The sequence below is a fragment of the Osmia lignaria genome, chromosome 5, assembly GCF_051020975.1.
Source record: "Osmia lignaria lignaria isolate PbOS001 chromosome 5, iyOsmLign1, whole genome shotgun sequence".
NCBI classification, from domain to species: domain Eukaryota; kingdom Metazoa; phylum Arthropoda; class Insecta; order Hymenoptera; family Megachilidae; genus Osmia; species Osmia lignaria.
This window is the reverse complement of record NC_135036.1, coordinates 11,823,391-11,841,932: the sequence shown is the minus strand read 5'-3', so window position 1 is coordinate 11,841,932 and position 18,542 is coordinate 11,823,391. Positions and strand designations below refer to the sequence as shown.

The following is an 18,542-nucleotide window of genomic DNA, read 5'->3' as shown; positions in this document are numbered from 1 at the left end:
TCGGATATGGTAATATTCGACGAATTAATATTAATCATCTTCAATATGTAATTGCGTTCACCGCAAAACGGATATCACAAATCCATCAGATTGATCGAAGTTTCCAAAATGATTACGTTCCGAGATATCTTGTTTTCAAACTGTAATTTTACAATATTTTACCATTTCATTTGTTCGTTGTAGATTCTAAACTTTGTACCGTAAAACATTTGTACATATCATCCATTTCGAATGTATTAGTAAGTTTAGCGGTATCGTTGCAATATTTATCGAAACCCGTAGCAATAAGGATCTGAAAGTTTAACTAGCTTTGATAGAAAATCCGTCCAATCAAACCGTCATCGACAACCAACACATATTGGCCAACGGGAAAAGAAAGTTGTTTCATTTGAAACAACTTTAGCCCTTCGATCAAAGTTCGTAGCTGCTTCCAAGTTGCAAACAGGTGTTGAAATGAAACCAAGATATAGCTGAACCTTGTAAATTTCTAACATTAAATAGAGATCTTTGAGACAAACGTACAAAAATGTGAAGAACGTGTTTGGTGAAAATTTTTGTTTCGCTTGGAAACCGTTCCAGACCGTTGGCATCATATTTCTCGCAATTTACATGTGCCAACAAAATCTCAAGTCCGACCATTCGTGGGTCAGAATGAGGTACAAATTCGCGTGTTAAGTTCCATAATTGGCCTCGTTTGTAAATCACGCGAACCTCTTTTCCATTTGCCAGCAGCAGACAAGTGTATACACGCACGGCTAACACGTGCATGTTTCAGAAAAAAAAAGGAATAACGCGTTTCCGGATTATGTATTCAGAAGAACATATTGTTGTTAGGTTTTCTGGTTGCGTTATTACACGTTTCTTTATTATTTATTACAGAATCGTCCAGATGAATTATTTTGCGTCTTTATCTCATTTTAGTCGCTACTTGTAACTTTTATATTCAGTTATGATAAATCCGATCGAATCAGGCGATTTATTAATTTCCTGGCAGATAATTCTATGCCGGTTTTTGTTATCGTTCATCTGTGACCCAGTTTCTCACGTATTTGCACTGCGTAATCGCGAGCTATTTTCAGGTGGAAGCGGATTGATTTTCACGCTCGAAACGCGATAAATTATCACGACATCGCCTTACAATAGCAGAATATTGCACCCAGCAGCCTCGTTCTCCTGGCTACACAAAGCTACCAATTTTAGGGATGAGAGCACTGCAATGCGACACTCGGATACCACCTTTAACCGGTGAAATACACGCTGTACACGCACCAAGGAGAAACAAGCTATCGAACGCGATGCTGACTTTATTTATCGGGCTTCTCCTCAACCAATTGATCAAACAAAAGACGAATTAACTTGTCAAGTATTCTTTTCGTTTGTTCAACAAGCACGAGGAGAGAGGGAATGAAAGTATATTCTTTTTTCATTCATTGAAAGAATCGTTTTTTCAGTGAAGCTTTTATTTTCAAAAGTAACTCCATTATTCCATAATTAAATAATGTGCTTAGCGAATTTACGAGAGAAAATGGGACTTGTTTGAAAGTTGAGGAAAGTAAGAATGACCGTCAGCGAGAAGCAGAAAAATCTTGAAAGGTTTCTCGTCGTACATCACTATCCACAGTCCTTTGAAGTCCTTTGAAGTCAGTCAGCTTCTTTGATAGATTTTTAAAGACTGCTTCGTATCGAAAGCAGCAAGGTAAATCACTCGGATGCTCTCAGCAGGGTGGTAGGAGCCATCTGTAGACTCTTCTTAGACGAACACCGATTTCTAACTCGACAGAGAACGATAAGAATGAGGTTGCATTGTTGGCTGGTATCTGGTGGTAAACCGCGCTGGAAAAATATCTCGACAATGCCGATGACAAGCAGCTTCTGAACCTTATCTACCAGCTATAAGGGGGTGTCTTCTAAAGCCAAAGAAAACGAGGGAACAGTTTCTGACACCCTCGTTTTCTATCCACTGGCGAAGAAGGAAGATGAAAAGCGTCGCTGCCAAGTTTACGAGCTGTTCGCGGTATTTAATGGGATCCTGGAACATCCTCGTGTCTTTTGCCAGTTTGCACGTGCTCGTAAATGTTCCACCTCCTGTCAAACGATGGATACCTACTCTTATGCTCTGTAAATGCTTCAAATTAATTCGCGGTTCTTTTTTAAAACAAAATACATACATTGGTTAACTCTGTCTCTTGTAATAGGTATACGCGAATCGAATGTGACGCGAATGACGAATGTAATAAAAAGTTTAAACGTTACACAAAGGTTAATCGAGAGTAGATATCTTTGAAAGGGTCGTTCAACGTTCGTTCGATGAACCCGTTGAAATTTCATCGAATCGGTGGAACCGCGCGTGTTCCAGGCTAACAATCCACCCGAAATTCCAATGGATATAGAGCTGTATGGGAGGTGAAGAGCGTAAAATTACTGAACTACGCTTCTATTTTATCGGAAATTAGATTTAATCGACGGACTTTGGTAATGCCGTTAATACCCGCGAGAATAGAAACGTCCACATCGCGTCGCGTCGCGTCGCTCAATCGATTTATATTTTGCGCGATTCGTGCATTCTCTCGTCATTCTCGCTATTTAATTATTACAGCTAGACAAGAAACGTCCACGCGAGAAATAGTCGTTCGTCACGCGTGAACCGCAAACGCGTTCGCGGTTTCACCGCAGTGACACGTTTCGCTCGCGTTACTCGTCAAATATTCAACAACTTGGGCGTTCCACTGAAACTCTGTTAACGCGAAAGCAACTTTGTACTTAGAACGGTTCTCGTTCTTAGGATCCTTACGTAAGTTTGTCCGTGGTAAGTTGGTCAGCATCGAATTAGCTTGAAAAATTCATTTCTCAAGTCTGACTTTGCTCGCGATCACGTGTTTCAACGAACACACACAATCGATGCAAGTTTCAGCATACATACTTGAACTCGTGCTTTTTGACAAAATTCTGTTTAGCAGCTGCAGCTCGTTAAAGATTTACTCTCTATTCTGTGTTTAGTTCTCGGTATTGAACGCGCTTTTCAACACGCTTTTCATATTGATGACGCGAGCCGAAAATTTTATAGCTCGCAGAGGCTGTTTTCTCAAAAGAGATGAACGCGAGAAAGAATCAGTCTCGCCAACGAGTAATTTATGATCCCAGGCCGCGTCTAATATCGCGGATAAGAAAAGTCTGCTGGAAACGGCGAGCTATTGTACTGGTAAGTGATTGATACCGACGGAAGTGAAACGAAACAATGAAACCGGTCTCATTTTTCCAGCTAGAAATTAATTTATGAGGGAACTCCGGTGCGAAGAATCTCCAGCGACCTGATTGTTTTCACCGTTCGAAAGAACAGATCCATTATTTTCTTCTCAACAACCAGTATCACGCCGAATTCTTTCATTTACCTAAAAATAGCAATAATAGAAAAGGGAAAAAAAAGATCGTGTCTTGAACGACAAGTGCCTCAACGAAAATTTTTATAGAGATTTCCAAGTCCAGCTGTGCGGTCCATCAAATGTCGATGGTTCAATGAATGTTGCCAGCTTCTTTCCACAAAATTTTTCATCAGACGTTATTACGATCGGTACTTATGATCGTAATCGTTGAGTGATTAATCTATCCTTGCTTCAATTTACTATTAACGTAGGAAAATTTATGTAAAGACTTATAATCTATTATAAACACTGTAAATCAGAGAACTATTGTATATCAGAGGATTAATTGACATCAGGCAATTCGGACAAGCGTCTAAAGTTGATAGGTGGTCAGTATTGTTCTTCGTCTAATAAGCCAATATCAGGATCAATGATGGCAAAACTACCAGTGAACAATAGGCTCTCGAAAGTCTATCGACGTTTAATAGCAAAGGTTCCTGATACGGTTGAACTCTGCTCTCTGCGGTATCGCGTTCAATGGTCTGGTATTTAGCAGGATCCAACTAACGGAGATTCGTGGAAAACCTATTGTACCAGTATATCTCATGAACTTGGAGAGAGAGATAGAGATTTCGAAGTAACGGAGAACAGGAATAGAGTAAGACAAGTCTGGAAACTGTGTACAGTAAGTTGGTGAGAGATCGGTTCGCCGATCCTTTGCACCGGTTAAGTCCCCGATTTCTCGCCAGCCAACATTTCCGGCTGCAGGCGCAACAATTGTCAGAGAAAAATATTTAACGCGAACAAACTTCTGTTAGTGAAACTACCGTTGACCTCGGCTGAGTTTTATCGTCCGGAACTCGACGTACGTTTTATGACTGCCGAGCGAAACGTGCTCGCGAGCTATTCATTTTCATTTTAGCCAAGTTCAAAGTTACTTTTCAAGTTGTCTTTGTGTTGTGGAAAACGGTGCAGCTGACGACTAGATTGGTTACAATTAGACGAATTAAAGTGTTTAAGTGCACGTTTAAAAGTTCTTTTGTCGTTGTCGTGTAAATATTGTAGAATGATTGATAAATCTAGCATCGATGGAAAGGGCCAAAAGAACGTGGAATGAAATGCTGCCGGTGAAAAGTGGGATAAATTTCCGACAGGTTTTGTCGAGCCTCAAGGGTACCATAGAAGTGTCGATAATTGCGTTTACCGGTTACAGGATAAAAGTAGAGCAACGGTAGGGCGTAATTAAAAGGAGTATTAATCGAAACGTCAGGCAACGCCGGTCTGCTATTGATCATGAGGACAACGATACTCGTTTATCGGTTGCAGAACGGAAACAGAACTATCGGTGTTCTATGCTTGGCGGGAGGAGGGCAAGATTAAATTGTTCTACAAATGTCACGCTTTATTTTGCCCCTCGGTAATACCATGTGTGCATGTCGCGCGTGAATGTTTCGCATTGGCAAAATTATCGTTCCTCGCATCCTGACGTTTAATCTTCTCTTACGGTTGCTCGAATCCAATTTCTAGTCCCACCACTGCACTCTAGCCTCCGAGGTATACTTAAATTTTCCTCAACCATTTCACGCGCCAGCTGCGCGGTTTTACTATTACACCACGTGCCGAATGAAGCTGACTACTTGATGATCTTTTCCTTTACGATCCCAATTATAATTGGACGATGATTTTCTTTTTGTCCAGAGGCGAGGTGTTCTTTTACTGAAGATGATAATAATAATAATGTACTGCTCGGAATGAAGCGGGGTATACAAAGTTTTCAATCTCGAATGATTCTTGCTATTGCGGGAAGGTGTAGCTAGACGTGTAACCACGCGATAGTAAATTTTCCAAATAAACGAAAAGTCCGGTGCTGTCGAGTGCACGCGGCGGTTGCTACGAGCTGCGGAGATCAATTGTAGTTTCGTGTCCGGCAGTTCGCCAGAATTGAAACAGTGGCTCTGTTCTCGAACGAGAATTCGCGAACCAGATGCTCGAGCAAACCGAACACACAATATCCGTTGGTGAGTTCCAGTAGGTAACTGCTGCCGGATTTATAATCAAGTATACAATTTTTACTTCAATGATCAAACTAGCCACTGAATTGTGCTTAACATTGATTTTCATAATCCCATATACATATATGTACAATATCATTTATACGAATCGAAGGACCCCGTTCATTTGCATTGCTATATTATAATTAATTATACCGGCAATTTATGTATCTTATGCTCTATCTTAATCGCGAGCCAAATCATAGGAATCATCAAGTTAATGATACTCTATAGCGGTGCCAGAGCTTCTGCCGTTAAATTTCAGACCCACGAGCCACAAACAAGCATTACTACCACTATATCAACCCCAAACGAAATTTACGAGCGGTGAATCCCACTTCAAACAGTTAACAATTCGGGCCAATTCCTTTGGAGAAAAATGATCGACCAAAGGGTCGTACCCTACCTCGTTCAACTCGACACTATGAAATCCCAGGATTTAGTCAAGTTTGCTCAAATTCGTAAACGTACATCTATTGGGTAAGTTAAATAAATAACTCGGTTGCTTTTTGTTTTAAACGATTTATTTGCTAATTATTTTCATAATTTTTCGGTTTTCTGCTGATTTTGACTGATTTCGACTGATTTCGACTGATTTCGACTGATTTCGACTGATTTCGACTGATTTCGAAGGTTGAATAAAAAAAAGAGTGGTCTGTGGTGGAACGGTGTCGCGTGGCAGCTCGAGTTTACGTAATTAGCCTGAAAAGAGGGCACGATTCGTGAATTAGCGAGATAAGGCGACCTCGTTTTATCCAACAGTTAATAATGGTCCCACTTCGACTTTTGATTGTTGTTTCAGGTTACATGCTAAATTTATCGCCGCGAAACTGACCGTGTTATTTCGTCGAACGAAAGGGGTTTGCTTAGATATAGAATAACGGCGATAAGAAAAAGTTGTTTGTTGTATCTTTTTACGTCGCCCCATCAAAACTGGTAATTAAAATCTTCCGTTTAACGCGACATCTAAATGTACACGAATCGAACGAAAACTTCATTGGAATTGATCGACGTCATAATTCAGCACGAATTAAGAAACGTTCGTTCTATTTCTGGTGCAAATGTTTCCTCGTTACTACGTAAAGTTTCAGAACGATGAAACGCGCGTGCACGCTCCTGTTTCGAGAGCAAAGAATTTATTGGCACGAGGAATTTGTGGACCGTGAAACAGTTAATTAACAGTTAATGCATTAGAGAGTACAACGCGAACTAGTTAATTACTGCAAACTAGTTAATTTTAGTAAACTAGTTACGCCGTCTCTCTGTTCCTTTACCTCGACGACGTGACAGTCAACGGTGTTCATTCTCCCGCGAACTTTCTGTATTTTGATTGTGCTGAAAAATTGTTAAAAAGCGTAAAAGCGTAAATAGTTTCGCCTTAATTATTAACTTTTGAGTCTTGTATTGCATGGAAAGTTCGAAGTTAGTATTTTTTTCAAAGACATTTTATTCCGATAAATAATTATTAATACATAATTACCGCGATCAAACGCGTTTGATGCCTACGTTAAGTAAAATAGTCGACTTTTTTTTTTTGGTAGAATTCCGGTCTCTGTTAAAAAGGTACATGTACTTCTTTTTGGATGGAGGAAAGAGTCGCGTGACTTTCGTACTTTAATCTTCTCAGCGATTGTCGCAGGATGTAATGTAAAAACTTCCCTAGCCATTCCGAGAGATATGCAAAGATGTTTTTTAAAGTTTCTGATTGTATCTTTACATTTAACTGTTGAATAAACGTAGGTTGAATGTTTTAATCTTGTTTAAGCGATTAAAGAATTTCATACGACAAACAGAATTTGCATTCTCTGAATTTGCACTTCTGCCTAAAGTTGTAATCCTTCGTCGAACCGAAAGCACGACGTGCTCATTGTCAGTGCTCGCGTCGAACAATATTTTTTTGTTCTTCTGGAAAAGTTCGTTCACCATCGGCCTGCATTTTCTTTATTGCGATACAATTTTGTCTTATCTTGATCGATTGCTTCCTTCCATTATGCACGTGCTCGCTGTGAAATACATTCTCTGGAGAAACGCGGTTACCCGACCGAGTTATAGGCGCATTCCGGCGCGATCCGCGCGCGCGAACCTGAGCACATTTCATCGGGATCGGATCGGCCTCGTACTTCCGCTGTAAATTCAACCAACGACCGCGCAAACGCAGCAGAAATTACGAGCGTAAGTTATGTCGATTCCAGTGTATCGCGTTCAGCGACTCGAACTTGGTTTTACCAACTTTTCAACACTTTTTCATCTAACTAATTTCCTTTGCAACATCTGAACATAGCGGTGATCAAGCTACTGGCACGTGATGTGTTGTCTGAAAGTTTTACGAGTGTACATAGGATTAAATAGTCTCTCTCCACTCCTTGTCTGTCTGTTATCTAAACGAAAGCTAAATTTCAACAACTGTCGCGTGGACACGTCGCGTCGCGTCGGCAAAATGTCCTGCCTTATCACTGCGAGCCGGGCTTCGCAGTCGCGGTAAGCCGCTGCTTTATTTTAAAAGGCTTAGCAGAGGAATTCTAACGAATAAAAATTTTACGCGGCTTTTACGACGCTCCCGTGAAATTGCACGCTCTTCCCTCTTTCTCTCCATTTGTCGCGTTTCAAGAGGAGACGGGGCGAACGAAATGGAACAATATCAATAATTTATCGGCCATCGGGAAAGGGCATTCGCGTGCCACGATTATACGTTATGCACCTGACAACTGCATCGTTTCGATACACCGTTCCGATCAAATTGCAACGCGGTGAGTTTTGCGGGTTATCGATGTATTTATACGCCAATGCAGCCTCATATTTTCAAGCCCCTTTGCGTCATTTCGAAAACTATACATTCGCCCAGTTGTTGTTGTTGTTGTTGGAATTGTATTATTATACATCCAGGAATTAACTCAATTCAGTTTAAACATATTTTCATTTAGGTAATGCTAAAGAAATATCTTCACCATCTTTGCAACCCTGCTGCGTTTATTATCCCATATAACATTAAACAGGAACATTTAACCTTGCTCGCTCGTAATTATCTTTCTAGAACAATCTGACACACTTTCCGCTACGAGCAATCAAAATTTAACGACTCCGGTAAATCGTTGTAACGTGTTTCTTATGTACGGTGTTCATGGTAATGGTCGCCATGATTTTTTAAACACTCTCAATAAATTGAGAAAAAACGCGTGAACGAGAAAAATTTAAATATCAAAATTGTATATTGATAAATCTATGTATATGTACATGTGGCTATTTTTCTCGTGCCAGAATGATTGCAATTTGCAAAAAACGTTTGAAAGTTGATAAAATCACGAGGCAGGCGGGACTCGTTAACTAAAATGGTTGAAACGAACAGGCAGTTGCACAGGATGCTTTCATGACGAATGAATTATAATATTTGTCCGCGAACTCGTGTCCTTTTCACCTCGTTCGCTCACGGCTCCCTTTGTCACCGACCAACAAGGGAGAAAGCCAAAATATGAGGTACAGAGAGAGGGGGAGAGATCCATTCCAGTTCTGTTGGATATTTATTCAACGTTCACCACAGGAATCACTGGACCGGAAGTCGGTCATCGAGTTTCGTTAAAACTGTCATTTCATTGAACGTGGCTGCCGCCACATCGACAGAGAGCTGTCGCACGAAAAATATTTGCCGGTTGTCCGTTTGTCGCCTTTGTTGCTCGTCGTTTTATGCCCCATAATTTCCTCTTTACCCGCTAATGTGTCACACCGCGTTGCACGATAATTAATGTCCCGGCACATCGTCGAATCGTTTCATTCGATTCCGTCGATTGTGGAGAGTTCACTTTGTATCGTATTCGTTGTATCAAACGATGAGGTGTCACTCAACAATTCCGACAATTCACTTATAATAGAAATAATTATTCGTTTGACATCATTTGCAAACGAAAAATAATTGCGTTTCGATTGCAAAAGTTAATAACAAGGATACATTAGGCGTGTGAAACTTGTAATCTGGTAATCTGGTTTATTAGGGTAGTTATATCGAAGAGCCGTAAGTTATTAGGCGAACTCGAAGTAGAACAATTTGTCACGAGATAGACGCTCTACAGCTACCAAGTTTCGCTAATTTCATTCGTACGATTAAAATCCACGATCGTTGACATAGAGGCATAGAGGAGCGAAGAAAACCTCTATGATTTTACTGACGATGAGGGATCTTTACATACGGAGAGAAATAGCTTCACACTTGTCACGTCTGATTTATAACCGCTTCTATTACTGCAAATAGTATATTTTACGTTCGTACGTGTTAGAGAATGAGCGATTAGGAAAAGGATTGAAGCTGAGAGAGAAAGTTATACTGTACTTGTTTTTTGTGATTCACCCGATATACACGGTGGACTAACTGGAGTTAAAGTAGTCTATTATACCGATCAACGGTTATACTCGATCTCGACTTTTTCTTCTCTTGGAAATAACCAAGTTCTGCTTTCAAGTCCATACATCATCTTGACTATCGGCTCGATCATTTTGAAAGGTAGCAATCGTTTCGAAACGCGAACGTTTCGAGGAGCGATCTTATAATTTACAGACTGTTTCATGCTACTTTTTATAATCGATATTATTAATAAAGCTTGGAGATATTTACTGGAAAAAGAAACTGTTATTTAAAAAAGGAAAAGGAAAGAAACTCTATCAGTGTTTGTTTATCGCTTCATTTGTTAACGGAAAGGGCGTTAAATCATTTCAGTCGGAAATGATACGGTTCAGATGGGAAAACATGCAGTTCCAGCTACGTGTCTTACTTTCGTCCTGAGACCATGTTTCAGAGTTATAATTGAGGGGCGTCGACCGAGAGTAGAATCCTAGGGAAGTAAATTCGCAAACAAACTGCTGACGTTCGTACAGTGTCGAGTGGTAACTGCAAATTATACTTTTCACCATCTAGGTGTTTCTTTGAAATTGGTCAGAACAAGACTTTCTCTCATCGTCAGTTTTTATTCTTCACACTGTGCAACCTAAATCGTTTCTTCAGATCACCAGCTTCATTTTCAAATGAAGCGTAAGAATAAAAGTTATTCGTCGTCGTTCTCGTTCCAGTTCTACGGCCGAAACGCGCGCACGATTACAGTCACGAACGAGCTTTCTTCGAAGAATAATTCAATTTCTTGTTGGCAAAGTACTGCGGGTGAACCTTCATTCGACCACCATCGGAGGTCGCTTAACGACTGTCGTAAATAACAGTCGAGCAACTTGCCACGCAAATGAGCAACCGGCCATTTCATCGTGGTCGAATGGTCACCGGTGATCGATAGAGTCGAACCAAATCCAAGAGAAAGCGACGTGTTCTTATCAAAGCTAACCAGATTCTCTTTCTTATCGTTAAGAAATAATATATTTGATAGAAAAAAGGAATTGGCAAAACTGGTCCTGCGATTAGAATGTTGAAGAATATTGCACGTAAAGGAAGGAAACAGGCATAAGGCGGAATATACGCATCAACGAGCCGGTGTGGAGTGCGTAGGTACTCCATCGGTCTGAAAGCTCCGCTCTGGCTCTGGCTGTAGCTAGAGGAGGTTCTCCATGAAAGTCAGCCCTTCGGAAGTTTCGTGGAGCACACGTAGAGCAGAGACGTGCTGGAGTTGCGCGTTCACTTCCGCCTGTGAATTCCGTTTCGCCAATTCCTTTACGCGACGCGACGCGACGCGACGCGACGCCGACGTTTTAAAATATCGCTTGCGGGAAACAACCGGCTGGATTTGCGCTCACGTTAAAACCGAGTTCCTTGATGAGAAACGAACGAGTCGCGTCGAATCAAGATTCTCGTCAAGCATATTCTATCGTTCGTTCAAGTTCGAAAGATTTTTCCTGTGAAATCGCTTGAAACTTTCGAATCGATTCGCAACTTCTCAATGCTATTCGATTTTGAATTTTTCTCTTTTCGTTTGCTATTTCTAAATTTCTGCCGATGACAGCAGTAAAATAGCAGTTATAGGAAATATGTATGTGTCTCAGAATATTATTGAGAAGAGCAAAAGGTCTCGATACGGAGCGCTACTATAGAAAAATCTTTGGTAGTAGGTATCGCGAGAAAAATGTTCCCTCGACGGAGTTTGAAACAACAGAAAACTTGTTCGAATTCGTTTACCACGGACGAAAAGAGAAAGAGAGTACACGTGGTTTTTCTCGAAGAAAAGTGAATTTCAAACTTAAAGAGAAGAAGATAGAAAGTAAAGTTGCGGGTATCGAAGGTAAATCTGTTTCTCCAACGAAAGTTGCAGTGGGCTCGATGGAACATGAAACTCGATCGCCTCGAAAAGAATTCCCAAGGAAGTCCGAGTGACGTTTCTGAAAGAAATATAGAGAGATCAAGTCTCAAATTCAAACAGAAGTTAAACAGATTTTTTATAGAACCTCCAGGCAACCGATAAGTTTGTTTTAGCGATAAATTATTAAATTCGAGAGGTTCGCAACTCGAATGTGTTTCCAAAAATTCCAAGAGTAGTTTCTGAACACCTATTTTGCCCGAATTCACCCACGATTCGTTCCGTTTAAGCGGTGACCAAGCTGTTTAAGGAGTTTTCCGAACTTCCAGACACTTCTGCCTTGCTTTGCGAATGTCGAATTTTATTTCATTTTTATCCTGTAGATAGGTATATTCAACTTCATACTTGGACCGCAATCATAATCGAACCCTCTATTATTCCCATTTTTAATCTTCAACCTTCAGCGTGATAAAAAAACTACTCTTGTGAACTCTCTAGCGTCTAGTCTCACGAAGAGTTGACGTCGCGTCGCGTCGGTTCCATTGGTGAGTCGCTCAAGGCGTCCCCGATGAATTCTTTCGAACGTCAACGTCGTAGTCACGCTTGGAAAAAAAAAACAACGATCGGTGACGGGACACGTCTCTTTTTCTTTCGCTCCGACAAAAAAAAAAAGAAAAAAGAAATTCGATCACTCGCGTCGTCGAACTATGTACGCCAAACTGCTTTGAAACTTGAAGCCCGCTTGACGGGAATATCATCGAGACGGGGTTTCCTTTACGAAGATGGATCGGACGTAGCCCAAGGGGATGATCGACGAGCTTTTCCAAACCTGCTACTATATTTCTCGGGTGTTTCAGTTCCCGTGTCCAAATCCGTGGGGGGGGGGGGGGGGGGGGCGAGAAAAAAAAAGGAAACGAGAAATCATCGTGAAAAACTGGTGAATGCACACCTTAAATGGGACAACGATTCGCGTATCACTCTTTTCGCGCGAATAATGGTTGCCCCGATATCGTTGAACACCATTGACGAATGTTCGATCGAGCCTCTGCGACGAACGGGGATGGGGGATGATGCTTTGAAAGGGTGTCGTCTGGTTTGAACGACCCTCCGGGCTAACCCGTCAGATATACTCCTTTGTGAATGGGATACGCGACGCACTGATTGCGTCATTGTTTTCCCTGCCTCGCGATCAAGTTATCGAGATCATCGCCGTTTTGACATGTCGGCTTTTGTCCGTCGAACCTGTGGCATTACTCTTTTGAAAGCTGCCGATGAACGATGCTGAAATTAAAGATGTTAACGCTTTAACATTGCGCGTGGTTTTTTTGTTCATCGTGTCTATAGAAGATTAATAGCCGATTGGAGGTTTTGATTTTGATTTTGGGCTTTGATAGGTCGCCGACTGACAGCTATGAATTTAATACTTAATATTTTCCACTTTTGTTTGATTAGCGGAAACTGTCGATAATATCTTGTCGAGACGAGTTTGCCAGAATATTTGAGGTTCTCGTTAACTCTTGAAACGCTAATTAATTGACCGAACGATGGATACGCGTGTATAGCTTGACGCCTGACGTCTGACACAGTGAGTAAAGGTTATCTAGACGAACGTTTTGCCCGGAAATCAAGTGGCCACTTTCCTCTTGATGGGCAATTTCCCGTTAAGAAACATCTTACTTAAAGCACAATCTGGATGCTGGCCAACGACGCGAGGGTGGAACGATCTTTAAACGATCTTTAAACGATGAAAAGTTTCCCGTGTAACCGTGTCTTTTACATAATACTGATATACGGGAAGAATTTTTCGTGAATTACACGAAATCGTCGAACCGTAAATCGTGTCGCGTTTCTGTTTCTCCTAAGATAATGGGGGGAGGAACGGGTGAGGCTCGTGAAAATTACATTTACCGTGTTTCCACTTACTCGAGTCAATTTACTCGAACGAATAAATTTCCTAGCTTTAACGCTCTTGTCGTTGAAGAACGGGAAACAGACGAAAATTGTCCATGAAACGAAATTGGACCGTGAGCGCCGCGCCGCCGTCGAGCTTCTATGTACAGTACGAAAATATTGTACAAGTGAAAAACTCACTCGTTTCTGTTGTTTGTTTGCGTATTCCATGGTCCTTGTAAATTAAACTTTTCCAACTTTGAATCGGCCGTTATACATATTCATTGAACGACACCGTGATTTCTGCGGCTTATCAACCGGCTAAAAATCTGTTACCTCTTCTTTTCTGCTCCTCTAAACTGAAAATTGAAAATTTTTAGATCTCTCGATAATTTTAAATTGACGAATTTTTCAATAATATATGTAGGTATATCTTGTAACTTTGCTATACTCCCAAGGGGCAAACAATATATGTAGTGTTGTTATAGGAATAGAAAACTCGTGAAATGCGATCGACGGCAGGAGTGGACACGAGCGACAGAGAAATTGAATTGACGATAGGCGAAAATAGTTCCATAGATTCTTGGCGATCGAACGAAATAACGTTGCCTACCTACCTTTCTAGCATGGAAAAACGAAAGAAATCGATCGTAGTAGCGGCAGTGAGGCTGGCAAAAACGCCCGTTGTATTATTCACGAATGTATTTTCATCTCTTGCCGTGCACACGTCTTTTTCGCGGAGTAAATATTTACCCGATAGGATGAAATACCTCTCCAGGCTTTCAGGTCTTTCACCCACGAGCAATCGTTCTCCCTTTTTACCGTTGCCAAGTCGATATCGATGCGCTTATTCCGTGTCCCAGCTTCTTTAATGTTATATTACACGATGAAACACGCGGCTCGATATTAGATATTCAGGAGACGTCGAGTTCGAGGGTCGTAGTCGAGTCCTCTTCTATTACCGAGATGTCTGAAAATGCTTGATGCCGCTTAGAGAGCTTTATCCGATTGCGAAAATCGAAGGTAAATTTCCAAATACTTTTCACCGACCACGAACACGAAGACATTATTACGCGCGTATTTTAACGAAGGGCTGCCCAAAGTGACTTTTATGGGGTTGCAAGCAGCCACTGTAAACGTTTCAAATCCAAAGGAATCTTGAATTCAGCCACGGCAGAAAGCTGTAGCTGAAAATTCTAACGAAACATATGTATTACTACATATGTATCATCTTTCGTTTAACGCGTTATTCATTACCGTGTTTCTCTCTTTTTGCCACTATTTTCGATCTCCATTCTATGAGTACCATTCGAAATCGAAGCGTGGAAGTGTGAACATGATTGTCGTCGACGTTTCAGCTCGAATTTCGAGTGTGCAACGATCGGTACGTGGAATGGCGCGAATCTGGACATCAAAGGAAATTCGAAAGAGATATGGAAATAGAAAGTTTTATTTGTCCGTACGTGTGATGAACGTTGAACAGATGAAATTTCGGGTTTTGTTCCAGTCATGCTACGCCTGTACCCGGTTTCCACCGTTTCCGACAAATTTCTGCTCCATTTATTTTCTTTTTTTTTTTTTTTCATCTGTTTTTATTTCCACGATTCGAACAATACGAGCAAGGTTGTTAATAGGTTCGCTGGTAACCGATTAAATTCAAATCGAACGTCAGCGATAAACTTGTCTGGCGTTGGTAAATTTTTTAGAAATTTCATTTCACAGTGTTTGCATTTTTTTCGAGGATCAACATCTTCTTGTTGTCGCAACTACAGCTGAATCGTGCACTTCCGTTTTCCGCTCGTTATCCAAACTTTTCGTCTTGGTCGCGAGTTTTAAATTCTTAATCGAGTTATATTCTTTTCCATTATTCATCGATTTCAATATGGATCCCCGTAGACTTTCCATTATTCATGCATTGGTACTTGTAGCTCGCGTCGGTAAACTTTTTATCGGTACGCTTGTTTGATAAGAATCAAGTGTCACAGAGTTATAATAAATTCAGACGATAAGTTTGAACGTTTCTCATTAACACCATCGTCGCACGATATTGTCGGTGATTAAAAATTTTACTAAATACATCCAGTGTGAATCGGTCGATAAACCGATTCAACAGTAATAATCATTGTGAAAGTTAGAATCTAATTGTAAGATCACGTTAGTGTTGAGTCGATTTGGTTGCTGGTTTGAAGGAGAATTAGGTAGTGGAACCATTTCAGTGGAACAAGCTGATACACGATCAGCCCTGAAGCAGCCATTTCGTTCGAGTTTCGTGCTGTTCGAGAGGAGCCGAGAGGATTAGCGATCGGAATGGCGTTGGAAAGAGCGTGTTCACCTACTGCGTAAGCCGCACGGAATCCCGGTTACCACTTTGTGTTTCGAGGTTGAGTCTTAAAAGTTTTCCCATTTTCGTGTTACGCTATCGCGCTCCAGCCGGTAGTCCAACCGGAAATTTAGTCGGTATTCCCGGTTCCCGGTTTCTGCTTCCCGGAGCCGCAAGCTCGCTTTCTGGAGCGCGTTAGCTTTTGCCACGAATTGCCTGGCGGCTTTTCGTTTTTTCCCCTTCGTCTGACGATTCATGCGTCCGTGAATCGAATTGCTGGACCGTTGAAGAAGATCACAGACCAGCAGACAGACGGTATACACCAGCGTTGGAAGAGGAAAGGTACGTGCACTTATTTCCGGAAATTCACCGAGATTTCCCAGACGCCTCATCGAAGAAGCACCGCTTGATCTTCCCGTTCTTTCACCGTTTTCCTTTATCTTCCGAGCACCCGGAACGGTTCCCATTTTATTATTCATGGTGAAAAGAGGAGCAAGAGCAGATAGCGGCGAGAGATAGTTAGCTGCGATGGAAATCATGGAAAACCACGAAAAATGGAACCCTATGAATCTTTCAAACGACTGGTTTTTCACGAACGCGCACCTCTCACGAATCGTTTGTGAATTCTTATATCAATTGTTCTATTGATATTTAACACTTTACAAGGTATCGATGCTGACGAAAATCGTTGTGAAAAAGTTTCGATGGCCTGTTTCTGGGTGAGTGGGCAGGTCACGTAAGTACTCGCGGATGAATAAATTCATGAGCACGGAGAATCATGCTAGTGCTCTTCGATTTGAAATTCGGATTCTTGCAGGTTCGGTTCGAAGGCTAACCTTGGATAAGAGAGTGTCTTTTTCAAACATATTTCTCTCATGTTACATTGTTATTGCGTTACAAGACAATGTACAATGGTCCCCCCTTTTCGGACGGAAAGGTATCTACTTTTTAATTGAAGGGTGTCTGTCTTATCGTTAGTACATACAGCGGCCTAGAAAACTACTTTTAGATTTGAAGTTGAAGAGTTTGAAGAATTATAAATTGGAGTATCGAATTTTGCTGTTTTTTTTTTTTTTTTTTTTTTTTATGCACAAGCATCGTAATTTGTATCGTAGCAAATTTTATTTCCAGAGAACGCTTCCAATTATCGAAACCCGGTTCTGGGGGCGTACAGCTTCCGGTCGCGAGATATTTTCCACCGTCGTCTGGGCGAACGCGTATCCCGTCTCTATCGCGATTTTTGCTTGTTAAGGCCTCTAAATAACGAGGAATCGGTCTACGTTTTAATGACGCCCGTTCTGTGAGCACACGTTCAAGGAATAGCCACGTAATTACTTCGTTAGAACGTCGACTTAACGAGTATTGAGTTAACGAACTGTGTCAAGAGTGGACGAGACAGATCGGGTGTAATTAAAAATTCAACGGACACTTTTGACACACCTTTCACGATGTAGATTGTAGGAACAGATTGGCTGAAACTTTCTTTTCAACATTATATTTATTTCCAGCAAATTACAATCCTTTAAATCATTTCGCGACGCGACACTTTCAAGGGCTTTAATGTATTCTATGAAATGTGTAATATTTGGAATACACGATTTGGATGAACGATTGTAGGAAATTTACAATTTCACCTACATTATTGGATAAATTACAAATTTTATGGATAAGATCGGTATAGATGAATCCGGATGAGGTCGAAGCGAAATTAAATCAATTACTAATCACCTAGAGATTCTAGATGAAGCATCGAAGTCGATTAACGAAGTTATTCTATTGATAATGTAATAGGTACGTAAAGCTTAAGCTTGCAGATTTCTACTTTACATTTAATCATACGAATTCATACTGCATTGTAAAAAGCGTGATTTGTTCATATGAAATAACATTAAGGTATTAGAAAATAACACTTACCTACCATATATGATTTATCACTTTGAAGCTTAAAGTTTTTAACGGAAAGAATGGTAAACTTGTATCGAGAACGAAATGGATTTCATCGAGAGAAATATCAGCTAGAAATGTGTGCTCGAATTATACGGGTAGATCGCGTGATTATCGAGTAAAAAACAACCTATATGCAGATATAATGGATATTCGGTCGTTCGTTCAAGAGCAATGCTAACTTCGATGATCGTTTTCGAAATCACACACCATCTGGTATATACCTTGATCTCGAACGAACAGAGACAGACAGAATTGAGAGACAGAAATGGAAAGCTATTCAAAGTTTCGCAATTTGAAACCGGAACGGAATATTCCTGTTAGCAAGTATTGTCGATATTAGATCGAGGCTTCTCTATTTGCATTATCCGTCTGCCGTATCTCTTCTTCCATCTTTCCGTTTGTCTCATTTTTGCACGTTCGTTCGCTAACTCGTTGCATTTCCTATTCTATTACAACTTATTGTTTGCGACAAAGTTCAACGTTTTGATAACAGATAGTCCGAATTTATCTGAATGAAATAGAAGAATAAAAGGATGTTTTAAAATTCCTTGTTTCACTTCCATTATTTCTCGGATCCGTGTAGTTCATGGCACGGCAGTGGCATTCTTTCATTCACTCATTTTAAACACTCACTCATCTATTAATTCACTTACTTAAACTCTCATTGGCTATTCATTCGCTCGTTCCATCGTGTCCTAGCTATTCCTCCTTTTTGCGCACCCTCTACGGATCCATCAATCTCCCTGTCACCTCTCAT

At 40.8% G+C, this 18,542-nt stretch overlaps 1 protein-coding gene and 1 long non-coding RNA gene across 8 annotated transcripts in view; one reads left to right on the top strand and one right to left on the bottom strand.

The window, feature by feature from the left end:
• Window positions 1-18,542, bottom strand: part of LOC117604847 (uncharacterized) — a 218,149-nt gene that overhangs the window by 89,551 nt on the left and 110,056 nt on the right. The window contains exon 1 of one of the 5 annotated variants that reach the window (XM_076688278.1): window positions 13,720-14,587. The exons of the other annotated variants lie outside the window; for them this stretch is intronic. The gene's annotated coding sequence lies outside the window, so the exon portion shown is untranslated. Of the gene's footprint in view, window positions 1-13,719; window positions 14,588-18,542 lie in introns of those variants that run through there. 5 annotated transcript variants of the gene reach the window in all.
• The window catches only part of LOC143305305 (uncharacterized), a 158,166-nt gene that overhangs the window by 114,119 nt on the left and 25,505 nt on the right, over window positions 1-18,542 (top strand). The window lies entirely within an intron of this gene.